The sequence below is a fragment of the Bactrocera tryoni genome, unplaced genomic scaffold, assembly GCF_016617805.1.
Source record: "Bactrocera tryoni isolate S06 unplaced genomic scaffold, CSIRO_BtryS06_freeze2 scaffold_11, whole genome shotgun sequence".
Lineage (NCBI taxonomy): Eukaryota > Metazoa > Arthropoda > Insecta > Diptera > Tephritidae > Bactrocera > Bactrocera tryoni.
This window is the reverse complement of record NW_024395824.1, coordinates 1,679,155-1,692,958: the sequence shown is the minus strand read 5'-3', so window position 1 is coordinate 1,692,958 and position 13,804 is coordinate 1,679,155. Positions and strand designations below refer to the sequence as shown.

Below are 13,804 nucleotides of genomic sequence, written 5' to 3'. Positions count from 1 at the left end.
CACGGGTCTTTTCCAAGATTTGGCGCATGGTGAATATCTGGTCGGTTGTTGATTTTCCAGGTCTGAAGCCACACTGATAAGGTCCAATCAGTTTGGTGACGCTGGGCTTTAATCTTTCACACAATACGCTCGATAGAACCTTATACGCCATGTTGAGGAGGCTAATCCCACGGTAGTTTGCGCAGATTGTGGGGTCACCTTTCTTATGGATTGGGCAGACACACTTAAATTTCAATCGTTGGGCATGCTTTCGTCCGACCATATTTTACAAAGAAGCTGATGCGTGCTCCTTATCAGTTCTTCGCCACCGTGTTTGAATAGCTCGGCCGGCAGTCCGTCGGCCCCTGCCGCTTTGTTGTTCTTGTTCTTCAGGCGGGCAATTGCTATTCGAACCTCATGGTCGGGTAATGGAATGTCTGCTTCATCGTCATCGATCTCGACGTCGAACCTTCCTTGTGTTTGGTGGTGTGCGTTTTTTGCTGCACAGAGGCGGGTGCGAATCATGGCTGCAACAAGATAGTGGTCCGCGTCGATGCTAGGGCCTTGGAGCGCACGTACATCTAAAACTTTGGAGAAGTGTCTTCCGTCTATCACAACATGATCGATCTGGTTGGTAGTTTTTCGATCCGGAGATAGCCAGGTAGCTTGATGAATCTTTTTATGCTAGAATCTAGTACTACAGATAACTATATTTCGGGCCCCGGCGAAGTCGATCAGCCTCAACCCATTTGGGGATGTTTCGTCGTGGAGGCTGAATTTACCGACCGTAGTGCCAAAGATACCTTCTTTACCCACCCTGACGTTAAAGTCGCCAAGCACGATTTTGACATCGTGGCGGGGCAGCTCTCATAAGTGCGCTCCAAGCTCTCATAAAAGACATCTTTGGTTACATCGTCCTTCTCTTCCGTCGGCTTTGTTGCGGATTGTGGCTAGACGTTCATTCACCGGAGTGAATGATAGTACTCGGCGACGGAGTCTCTCTCTCACCACGAATCCCATACCAAACTTGCGCTCCTTTATATGGCCACTGTAGTAAATGCCACAAGGACCTACTCGTCTCTGTTCTTGTCCCGTCCATCGCATTTCTTGGACGGCGGTGATGTCAGCCTTTATTTTCCCGAGGACATCAACCAGCTGGGCAGCGGCACCTTCCCAATTAAGGGACCGGACATTCCAGGTGCATGCCCTAATATCATTGTCCTTATTTCGTTTGCCATGGTCGTCATCAAAAGGGGGGTTTCTCATCCGAGGCTGTTGGTAGTTTCTCATTGGGGTGAGCTTTTTACGTGGCGGGTCCCAAACCCAGCGCACAACCCTATGGGGGTGTTTCGCCTTCTCACTTTAGCTCGCCTTCGAACGGATGTTCTTAGTCTACCCAGAGGATAAATGTTCAAAGACCGGAAGTCGTGAGCTCCTTGAGTCATATGTGAAAGAATCGTTTCTGGTCACTCCCAAGTGAATGGCGATCAGAGAACTTTCCTCACTTGCGTGAACTTCTACACATGACTCCGTCCTCCAACATTGCGGGCTAAAAATTTGCCCATCCCTGATATAAACGATAAGCTTTTGCAACTTCAGGGTATCCGCCGAACACATACTCTTTGCCTTTGCGCTAAATTTACCATGATGCGTTTTGTCTAGCGAAATGGCTCGTGCACCATAAACTCTTAGACGGTCTACCGACGGCTTTTTATTGTACCATACTTCATACCGTGTAGAATTTTTCAACAACTTTGTAGGCCCGCGATTACGTATATAGTAAAATGAGTCAAATAAATGTCCCGTCTTATTGACTAACGACAACGCACAAATCCCTTAAAAGTTAAACACAGACACAGAATTGCGAGTGCACTTCTTTTTTTATTTCAGATTCGGCTTTTATGACTGCTTTTTGGTGAAATTACAGAATCTTAACTAATAAAGATATTCTTAACATAAAAAAAAGCAAGAGAAAGTAGCTTATTTTTGTGCGATTAATATACTATACTGGCATATTGGTTACTTGTTTATGTTACGTTAGCGAGACCGCCCAGAATCGTTTATTGATACATTTGATATTTAATTAAAGTTTAAGCTGCTGGACCGCGGACGACGATGCGCAGTTTTGAGAGAGTATTTTATTTGTTTATTTAAAAGTGGCTGTGCCACAGTAATTCGATTCATTTAAGCGGAGTGTGAAGTGAAGAATGTCACTCCTCACTCCTTAAAAGGCAGCCGATTTCTTTTAGGCTGCTATTTATTTTTTTATACAGAAGTTTAAGTGTATTTGCATTTATATGTTTTGAAATAAAGTGTAATGTAACCAAAGCCAGAATAATAATTGCAAGTATTTTGTGGAGTGTAGTATTGGTTTGTGATATCAATTTTATCACGTCTCTATATTCTAATACCATGTTCAGACCGAAAATGTAAAAGATTAGATTATATTTAAGCATTTCATAACCCAACAGCGTTCTCACTGCCGTTAAGAAGATCAAAAAAACAGCTGTTATTGTCATTCAAGAATTCACATCGCTTAATATTTATCAAAAGAAAAGATTGTCATATAGTATTTCGAAATAAAAAGTCGGCTTTTTTTTAATATTTTCCATATAATAGAAATAATGGATGCATTTTTTCATTTGTTAAGTCGATTTTCAGATGAAATTAGATTCATTGCTTTAAAAAAAATTAGCTTGTTTACATTTTTTTTCCCTTTGTTGTGTCTAAATCAGCTGTGATAATGTAACAGATTTCCAGTGCTGACAAGTAAATTGCGCAAAATCAGAGTCGCACAGAGAGATTTATCGTGGATCAGTTTCAAATCATTTCAATGAAGTGATTTGCAACTGTCATTTTTGTATGGCGAAATCTTGATAAATTTTTAAGATTAGTGGGATAATCCATTCAACAGCCGAAATCGTGTGATTAAGTGTCGGTCTGAACATGGTATAACATTTCAGTTTTATAGCGGGATTCTGTAACCAGTCTCTAGTCTCTATTTGAGACATTTTGAGGTAAAATCTCAATTTGTGACTAGTTACTATTCACTAAACAGTCTCTAGCGTTAGTCTCAAAATATTGACTCAAACTTGAGACCTGGTAATTAGCAGGTCACAAAACCAAAAAGAACTCTTTTGTCTGCCATTTTGAATATACTGAATAGAGATCATGACAGATATTAATCGATTGTAGTTATTTTCTATTTTGTTATAAGCAACTCAAACACGAAAAGGTTAAAAATAAATGAATTTTACATAAATTGCGTAAATATTATGAAACAAAGTCAACATATATTTTTACTTTTATTGATAATTATGTTTTTTGACTATGTTATAGAAAATTTAATATTTCTTATCGACATATTTATTTTCATTCAAGTTTAAAAACATCTCTGAATAATGAAATGTAATAGATTTTGTGACTGTCACTTACAGAATGGCAAAATCGTCTCAAGTCTCAAAAATTGTCTCTAACTCAAAATCTCAAATTTAGAGACTTGAGACAGTATCGCAGTACAGAATCGCACGGTTAGTTAGGTTTAGTGGTGGATACAATGGTGTTAAGTCAATTTCTGGTTTTAAATAATTTTCGCTTAAAACGATGTTTTCAATTTCTGCTTTACATTGTATTACTTTTATAATTTTGTTCCATTTATCTTTTGTTCGTTACTTAAATTTTGACAATCTTGTTTGATCTTAGTTTCTATTAAGTTCCACGTAATAATTACATTTGGCTCTATTTATTTAATAATTTCGGATGTGGAAACTGGTATAAAATTACAAAGTGGGTTCTTATGTTTAATTATATTTGTAATGCACTCGCTATTTATTTCTTTACGTTCATGGTTATAAACTTTATTGTCCTTTTCAAAGTATGATTGGGTGTTTAAGTAATCTAACTGATAACCATTATGATCAGGATAGGGAATTGCTTGAATTGTGTTGATTAATTCGTAATGAATGGGATATGTGATATTATTAGTAATTCATTACTTTTATGATTAAGATGGATGTTTTTATTAGTAGTATGTTTTGGCTGTTAACGGTGCTTAGTTTGTCTTAATTTAGTAATTTTGGGCTAGTCCCAGTCGCGAAAGCTGCTTGCACATTTCCAAGTCTTCAATATATTCAATAAATTGCGTGAGTACGTAAACGAGTGTATCAATACTGTTTCTGTTATTTTCAAAAATGTTTAATTCTCTGTATTCCATCATCAACGAATTTTATTGCGTCATTAAATTCATGCTTTGTAATTGAATTTTCAGCGACCGCCGTTTAATTTCTTCTGAATTATTTCTCGGTCACGATTCGTCAAGTGTACCGAAAAGATATTTGAAAGCGAGGTCTACAATGTTAAAAAGACCTCGTTTTTGTCTTTGTTCCCCTATATAAAAGTTATTCCACTTAATTCTTTTATTAGTTTATTTTATAAATATTTTAACCGAGGTGGGTCTGTATTGTTTTGAATTTTATTGCCAAAATATGTCGTTATTGCAGTGATTTCTGTTAAGTTGATTCTTAAACAATGGTGTTCGAAAACTGATGGCAATTGAACTGATTTGTAGAAAAAATACCGTGATCGGTATCGATGTTGTTTATTTGAATTTGTTGGGCATGGCCTATGGTGAATAATAGAAATAATTTCGTCAATGTTCGCCAGGAACCTGTGAAATTGTGCTTAATTTAAGTTCATTGTCATTGATAGGAATTCATTATGCGAATTTTTTCATTTATTGTTTTGTACAATCTCTCCAAATCTGCCACTCCTGTCTTTTCTGGCAGCAAAGATGTAATGTTGTAATTCAATGCCCTCGCTTTCTAGCCATCGCTTAAGAGAAAGACTGGAGAATGCACCGCCCCTATCTGCTTTTAACAGTATGGGTTTGCCCAGTTGGTTAAAAATACGCCTAAGTGCATATTTGTATTCAATCCAATCCTTTGTTTTAATTTGTTCAAGAGTGGCGAATTTCGAGTAGGTGTCTATCCAACTAAGGTAATGTTTTCCTTCAGACGAATAGATGTCCACTACGAATTTATCGCGACAATATTCTGGCCCGGGGGTAATTTTAAATGGCATTTTAGTGTCTCTGTGTTCTGTCTTGGCCAAGTTACAAACATTGAATTCATTTTAGTAATGTTTTTGAATTAATAACTGGTTTTTTGGGAAATAATGATTTTCTTTAAATAATTTATTAATTTTTGTTTGCCTGAGTGTAAAAGTTTTTCGTAAGATTGAAGTATTATTTCTTTAAATTTTGCATATGATCTTAAATTTTTAAACAGGATGAGGCTACGAATCACCTTAGTATAGGAAGTATTAATAATCTCCCTATAAGCTGCCTGGATGATTTCGAAATCGCTTTTAATATACATTGCAATATTTTTTGAAATGAAATATTCTAGAAGAAATTGTTTTGCACTTTCAATTGTCATTTTGTCCTAAAAATTGTGGTTATAGAATTTCCAAAAATATTTGTTTCTTTTACATTATTTGGTTCTGATTTGATGAATATTATTTGCCTTTTGAATAAGTTTATTGGTTTTTCTGTTAACTGAATAAATTCACTACTGTTTTCTTCTGCACTATGTTGGGTGTTCTGTTTACCTTTGATTTATTCAATATCAAAGTCGAACTCGGCCAGTCTAGCTCTCCACCTTTGCAACTGTGCTTTTGGTTCCTTGAGAGTATGTAACCACCTGAGAGGTTGATGATCACTAGCTATCTATAAATGTCTTCCTAGCATGTAATGACGAAATGTTTTAGTGGCCCAAACTATGGCGAGTAATTCTTTTTGAATAGGGTGATTGGTTTTGCTCCAAGAGCAAGGTTGCTAGCGTCTGTAGTTAGTACATTTTGTTTTTTTTTTCAAAATTTAGAAGTTGTAAAATTGGTTCGTTTGTTAATAATGTTTTTAATTTTTCGAATGCCTCCAAATATTCTTGGTTGCTTGTGTCTAATTTTGGCCCTTTTTTCAGATAACGGGTCATTGGTTTTGCTATATAGGCGTAGTTTGGAATAAATTTACGGTAGTAACCAGTCATTCTGAGAAACGCTCTAATTTCCTTGACCTTAGTTGGAAGTATTTCATCCATGTTGGGCATGGGATATCTATCCGGAATTGCTATGTCATTTAGTTTTCTGTAATCGATTACTACTCTATATTTTATTTTACCTGAAGCATTGCGTTTCTTGGGTACAACCCAAGTACAGCTATTGTAGGGGGAGTTGCTTTCTCTAATTAGAGCCTGTTCAAGCATTTAATGTACCGGATTTTCTACTTCTATTTCATGAATTTGTGCAAGTGGGTATTGTTTCAAATAAATAGGATAATGATGTGTTGTATTAATTACATGTTTACCGTGCGATTCTGTAACTTGAGACAGTCTCAAGTCTCTAAATTTGAGATTTTAAGTTAGAGACAATTTTTGAGACTTGAGATGATATTGCTATTCTGTAAGTGACAGTCACAAAATCTATTACATTTCATTATTCAGAGATGTTTTTACACTTGAATGAAAATAAATATGTCGATAACAAATATTAAATTTTCTATAACATAGTCAAAAACATAATTATCAATGAAAATAAAAATATATGTTGACTTTGTTTCATAATATTTACGAAATTTATGTAAAATTGATTTATTTCTGGTTAACCTTTTCGTGTTTGAGTTGCTTACAAAATATAAAGAAACAACAATCGATTAATATCTATGATGATCTCTATTCAGTATATTCAAAATGGCAGACAAGAGTTCTTTTTAGTTTTGTGACCTGCTAACTACGAGGTCTCAATATTTTGAGACTAACGCTAGAGACTGTTTAGTGAATAGTAACTAGTCTCAAATTGAGACTTTGCCTCAAAATGTCTCAAATAGAGACTAGAGACTGGTTACAGAATCCCGCTATTAGTTGTATTTTTAAATGTCAAACGATTGCCTTCGAAATACTGAAGATTTTTAAATTTGTTAAGTAAATGTTTTAATTTGGAAGTTTCTTCTTGATTAAGATGATCCAATCGAAAAGTGAAAAATCTATTTTTTGATAACTGTGGGAATTAAATTTTCGTATGAATCTGATAGATTTTAGGTAAAGTAAAATTGATCTATGTCTGTGTCAGAATCTACCAACTGGTATGTCTTATCAAAGAGTGAAATTGTCCGAGTTTTATAATTTATAAAAGCTTGTGCTTTGTTGAGGAGTTTCCTTCCAATTAACATATCGTAATCTTTAGAAAAATCATGCAAATAAAATTGTTCGGGTGTTCCAAATATGTTGTTACTGGGTTTGGTAACGGAATTCTTAAGTATCATGAAGACGTTTGGTGTAAAAACTTCGCATTCTATGTTTTGGATGTCAATCAAGTATTTGTAAGTACAATTTCTTTGCTTGATTTCTAAATATTGATATTTTCCGGGGCTGGTAACTGAAATGTTTCTTCAAACTTAAATTAATTTTGATCGGTTTTTGCTTCGCATAGTTTATTATTAATCTGATCCTGACTTTGAATATAGTCAGGGTATTCTTGGCCATAAAGTTCTTGATTGTTTTGTTCGTATTCTTGTACGTCTTGTAGTCTGAATTCATCAATGGACATTTTAGTTTGTTCACTGTCCGATGGCCTTTATTTGGGTATTTCTGGGTGATTTGATGTATGTATCGGGTGATTTTATAAGAGCTTGATAACTTTTTTTTAAAAAAAAACGCATAAAATTTGCAAAATCTCATCGGTTCTTTATTTGAAACGTTAGATTGGTTCATGACATTTACTTTTTGAAGATAATTTCATTTAAATGTTGACCGCGGCTGCGTCTTAGGTGGTCCATTCGGAAAGTCCAATTTTGGGCAACTTTTTCGAGCATTTCGGCCGGAATAGCCCGAATTTCTTCGGAAATGTTGTCTTCCAAAGCTGGAATAGTTGCTGGCTTATTTCTGTAGACTTTAGACTTTGACGTAGCCCCACAAAAATAGTCTAAAGGCGTTAAATCGCATGATCTTGGTGGCCAACTTACGGGTCCATTTCTTGAGATGAATTGTTCTCCGAAGTTTTCCCTCAAAATGGCCATAGAATCGCGAGCTGTGTGGCATGTAGCGCCATCTTGTTGAAACCACATGTCAACCAAGATGCTAACAAACTTTTTGTTGCCAAAAATGGAAGAACTGAACTATATATATAATTTGGTTGCATTGGTTGTGGATATTGGGAGTATCTTGGTTGATATTGGGTTTGATTGGTTGGATTTAATGGTTTTGGATTTTGAAACTTATTTTTATTTTCAACGTATTTACTTCTTTCAAAATTAACATGTTCTTCATAAAATCCCCCGTTTTGTACTACATTAGTTAATGATCTTAAATCTGCAATATCATGGTGAGCCAAATGGTAAATAATTGAATTTGTAGTTTACGAATTAATACCTTTATTGAGCCCCTAATCGCTTGCAAATAAATGACGAATGACCTTTTAGGTGTAGTTTTGATACCAGCAGTTGTCATAGTCTCTCAGCTTCCTCGCAAAATGCTCGCAAACTCCCCTTGCAAGGTGTCTCGCTGAAGTTATCCAACAATTTGTAGTTTGGCGTCTGGCGTTTGTACTCAGCAATCAATCTATGCTTCAGGGTTGGCCAGTCTTCGATGTTTGGTAAGCTCAATGATCTTGTTACAAGTCCACCAAGATTTCGTTCGACAGCTCCGAGTAGAATGCGCTGTTGTCGTACGTCATTCGTTTGGCAAAGCGACAAAATATAGTCAACTCTACTGATGAAAGTAAAGAGACTTTCTGGTTCTCCCTAGAATGGGGGAATATCCTTTAGTTGTCCTCAGGCCTCACTGAGATTGCCTTCATTTAAAATTAGAGCTGGTTGTGCCATTTTGTTGTTTGTTTTGATTTTTTTATTTCACTTTATTTATTTATTTCATCTTTTCTTATTCTCTAGTTTTTAATATTTTTGTTTCACTTTGTTTATTTATTTAACTTATTCTTATCCTATATTTTTTTTACCGTGCCTTTGGACTAATGGGTGGTTTTTAAGTTTTAATTTCGTTTTGCTTCCACTTTGTTGGGATAACCGAATTGGATTTTTTCTCCCAGTTGAAGCGCGAACAGAGAAGCAAGTTTTGCAAGTACTGAATTATAAAAGTTAATTTATTATTCACTGGCGGTTCTTTTGTCGGATACTTTAAGTATCTTACCGCCTGCGTCAGTAAAATGAGTCAAATAAATGTCCCGTCTTATTGACTAAAGACAACGCACAAATCCCTAATAAATTAAACACAGACACAGAATTGCGAGTGCATGTTTATATTATTTCAGATTCGGCTTAAGACTGCTTTTTGGGTGAACAGAGCATATTAACTATACTTACTATTGCTTATTTGTTTACGTTAAGTATACTTTAATGGCTATTGGTTTTTTGTTTATGTTATGTGAGCGAGACCGCCCAGAATCGTTTATTGATACATTTGATATTTAATTAAGTTTAAGCTGCTGGAACGCGGAAAACGATGCGCAGTTTAAGTTATTATTTGTACTCCGTAGCATTGTCACTACGCAATTTTTTAATTTTGTTCTTCATTTGGTTTTCCACCATATTTTTAAATGTTTTAAACTTTTTAAAAACTTCACTCTTTTGCTTTATACAATACACAAAAATCATTCTCGAAAAATCATCAATAAAATTGAGGAAATACCTTGCGCCACCAACTGATTTTACGTTGATCGGGCCACAGACGTCCGTATGCACAAGTTCTAGTACTTGTTTAGATCGTATTTCATTTCTTACTTTTTCGGAAAAGGCACTGCACATATTTTTGATTTATTGCATGTAATGTAATTTGTTTTAGTATTAATGTAATTCTTATTTAGTCCATGCACCAAATTATTGTCGACGATTTGTTTTAAACTTTCAAAGTTTATGTGATCATACCGACTATGCAACACCATATTGTTTAACACAATTTTTGAAGTATTCAATTGCGCAAAAAAAGAAACAAATTATTTTGCAATTTTGCTATCAGTTGAGTTGTCCCTTTCATGTATTTTACTTCAAAACAAAAACCTTTGAAAAACACTGTGTGTTTATATTTTACTGCTTTACGCACTGAATAAAAATTCATTTTGAGGGAAGGTACAAACAAAACATGGAACTCTAATGCACACTCTTTTGTTCTTATTTTCACTGTCCATACACCTTGCGGGTAAATGAAATTGTCTGTCTTCTTTGTCGACAAACGAAACTAAAATGTCTACATACATAGTATAACGCAGAACATATAAATCGCTCCACTTTCGACGCACGAAGCATGTTTATCCTTTTTAACTCCCACTTCCGCTGCATACATAGCATACGAAAGTTCATTATCATTATTGGATTGTCGTTCTGCCTTTCGTTTACACTGTGCAATCGTGTGTCCTCGCATACCACTCCAAAACATTTGCATTTAAATTATTTAATTTTGTGTTTGCGTTTGCTTCTGCATTTTCAAGTGTTTTGTTGCTACTATGCGCTGAACGTAGACCGCTTGCGCTGATGGGTCTTGATTTGTTTGCTGTTTCTTCTAGCACCTTCTTCTAAAAGCTTGACTTTTGGTACACTGAATGATGGTAATTTGTCATGAGTTTCGATAGCCATTACGAAGTTTTCGTATTCTGCAGGCAAACTGGACAGCAGTATAATAACCTTTAACTCTTCGTTCAATTCTACATTGAACTCCGCTAATTTATCTACCACCTCGACAAACGATGTGAGATAAGACGACATGCAACTTTTTGTACATTGAAAAAGGATTCGGTCCACTAGGCATGTGAACTTCCCGAAGTTTCTCCCAAGCCTCTGCTGACGTTTTGCATGGTTTTATATTAGAAATTTGTGTTGGTTTGGTTTTTGGTCATCGTGATCGTATTTTTCCGTATTTTCTTCACAGCGTTTTACGTTACCATATTGACCAGTATGCTACATATTTGCATAGGTCACACATCATTCTCATCATCGAGTTTTTCGATTTGATAGTTAGAGTTCATTTTTAATAGAAGTTTGCTTAGACGAACGACGGATTGTTTTTATTTCTTTATTAACAAACACGCGAGGCCTAGGCCAATAACCTTTGTTGGCAGAGTTCTTAGTTCGACTGTTTATTCAAGACTTATATTTTACAAAATAGATTTCATGTTTCAGTAGTTGCATATGTACATTCAAAATATAGTGTATTCATATGGAATATATAACTTATTCGTATTACATTTTCGAACTAAGACCTTTTAGGAAATATTTTACTTGTTACATTTTCAACAGCTGTTTCTGTTTAAGGTTAGTGGCACTTAGTACATACATTAGTATAAAAATAAAGTTAAACAGGATGAAGGATGAAAGAGAAACTTTGCTATATCACCTATGACATCAAGATGAAACAGTGAGTACAGTTGAAAACAACTGAGCTTGTCACAAATAGCTTTCAACTAACGAATTTTACTAATATAATATTTTTTGCTTTACTACAGTTCCCCGATGGTTGTGTAATAAATGTTTTGAGGAGCTATTCCAACAGCATTTAATAAACGTTGAAAGACAAGGCATCGCTGGGTCAATGTTTAACACCATACAAACGGCAAATATTGATATATGATTGAATTGTTCAAGCATATCGTGCGCGTGAGGATAAATTAGCGGTTAGTTACTGCAAATTAAAAAAATATAACGGAGAAAAAATTAAAACTCTATAATTTGCAGATCCGCTACAACAAAAAGATATGGTCTTTGTCGGCGGCGTTATTTTGACAGAGGTGACAAAGGATCGTGATGGGTTTTGAACGTGTATATGAAACAAGAATATTAAGTAAAGTATTACAGAAACTGACAAAGAGCTGACAGTAGTAACAAGAGCCAAAAGTTAAAAAAAGAAATTTCATATTGTTATTGTTTTAAAGTTATACCTATACCTGCGTTTTGTGTTCTGTTAATATAACTTGTAATAATATGTATCTAAGTATATTTACGTAAAAATAACAAGATAGTTATCTATTAATAACTTTGAAAGTCTATATTAAACGTATTTATAAAATTGATTATTCCGCGCACGCTATGTATACGTATGGTATTAATTAATTTTAACAATCAGTTAAAGCAAATATTATTTTACAAATAAATAAAACAACTTAATATAAAAAATACCGAATTTTATTTAATAGAATTGAAATTGTTAGAAATAACAAATGAGTAACAAACCGAGGTAACAGATATGCTTGTTACTGCTGATTTGTTTATATGTTAAAGGTAAAAAACGGCTAACGAAAATAATAACACCAAGAGAAATTTGGGTAACAAATACGTTATCTTATGCATAACACTTACATAGGTTAGCTATACGCTAACGAAAGAATTTGTTACCCGTAACAGACAGATTTGATAACAAATGTTTGTATTCTGCTAGAACAAAGCAGTATGCCATATTTGTCATTGGATAGAGCAAGAAATCCATTAAACATCAAATAGAGATGTGTTACTTTTTTCCCACTCTCTGAACAAAAGTAACAAATATTTTAACGTATGCCAAAGTGAATAATAACAATCCGCTTACACGTTTGCTAACAGATTCCCGATTTGTAGGGTAATGTCCAAATCAGCTGTGATATTATAGTAAATTTCACTACTGACAAAGAGATGGCGCTAAATGAGATTCACACAGCGAGATTTTAAGAAGATTAGCATCGAATCTTCTCGGTGACGAGTTTAAGAAGTGTCATTTTTGTTTGGTGAAATCTTGCTAAATCTAGCAGATAAGTGAGAAAATCTGGTCAAAAGTCTTAATTTCGGTAACTGTCGGAACATGGTATTAGGTGCGTTTGAAAGTTAATAATTGTAGTTCTGTAATTTCACAAATTTTCGATAGATGACTCTGCATCTTGTCACACTGTGGCAACTCCGCCTGTAGCAAATTCCACCACAGCACAATTACAGCTGTTGAGCTGAATTGCAGTCACGAGTCTTATGCTACTGAACAATTACAACTGTTGAGCTGAATTGCAGTTACGATTCTTATGCCGCTAACAATTACAATTACTGATATTTAGCTGAATTGAAGTGACCATGTGGCATGAGACTGAAGAGTTCTTATTCTAGCAACTGCTAACGCACATACCACTCCACACACATATTTATATAAATAGGAGCGTTCATTTTTAAAGTAAAAGTTTCAAAGTGTAATTGTATTTCATATAAGAATCATTTTATACCATTTTGGTAATAAGGCTTTTATCGCTAAAATTGGTGACCCCGATGTGATTTCTGAGGATTGCGTCAAACTAATCCCAATAGTATTCACATGTTACTATATGTACAACACAAATGACTCACGATCGTTCACCCGTTCACCATGAGCAAAATCAACAGGAGCAAAGGGTAGCAGAGACGCAACAACAGCGGCGAGACGCCTTGCTGCTACAGAATTCTTTATTATCCGGAGACCCTCAGAACGTGCTTTTCAGCGACACAGATACTGACATTCCTGTAACAGACAACAGACCATCTGGTGCAAACATTAATTTCAATGCGGTACAAGGCAACTTTAACAATCATTATCCATGTCGCAACGTCCAGTCGAATAACGATGCACAAATTATGTCAGTTACACAACTCAGACTCCTTGAATTCTGGACCAACGATCGTGAGCTCTGGCTCATTCAGGTGGAGGCACAGCTGGGGTCGCGAAACTTCGGAAACGACAATACTATGTACCAGGCAGTCGTCCACGCTTTGAAGCCAGAAGTACTCAAGGAGGTGTCAGACATCATTAGGGCACCACTAGCTCAAGATAAGTACATCTACATA

The 13,804-nt window shown here is 35.2% G+C and overlaps 1 long non-coding RNA gene across 1 annotated transcript; it reads left to right on the top strand.

Moving 5' to 3' along the window:
* The first annotated feature begins 11,292 nt into the window (after nt 1–11,292).
* Nucleotides 11,293–11,915, top strand: LOC120779700. The gene is made up of 3 exons (XR_005705719.1): nt 11,293–11,390; nt 11,479–11,646; nt 11,708–11,915. It is a non-coding gene; the product is annotated as an uncharacterized LOC120779700 (long non-coding RNA).
* Nucleotides 11,916–13,804: the final 1,889 nt, after the last annotated feature.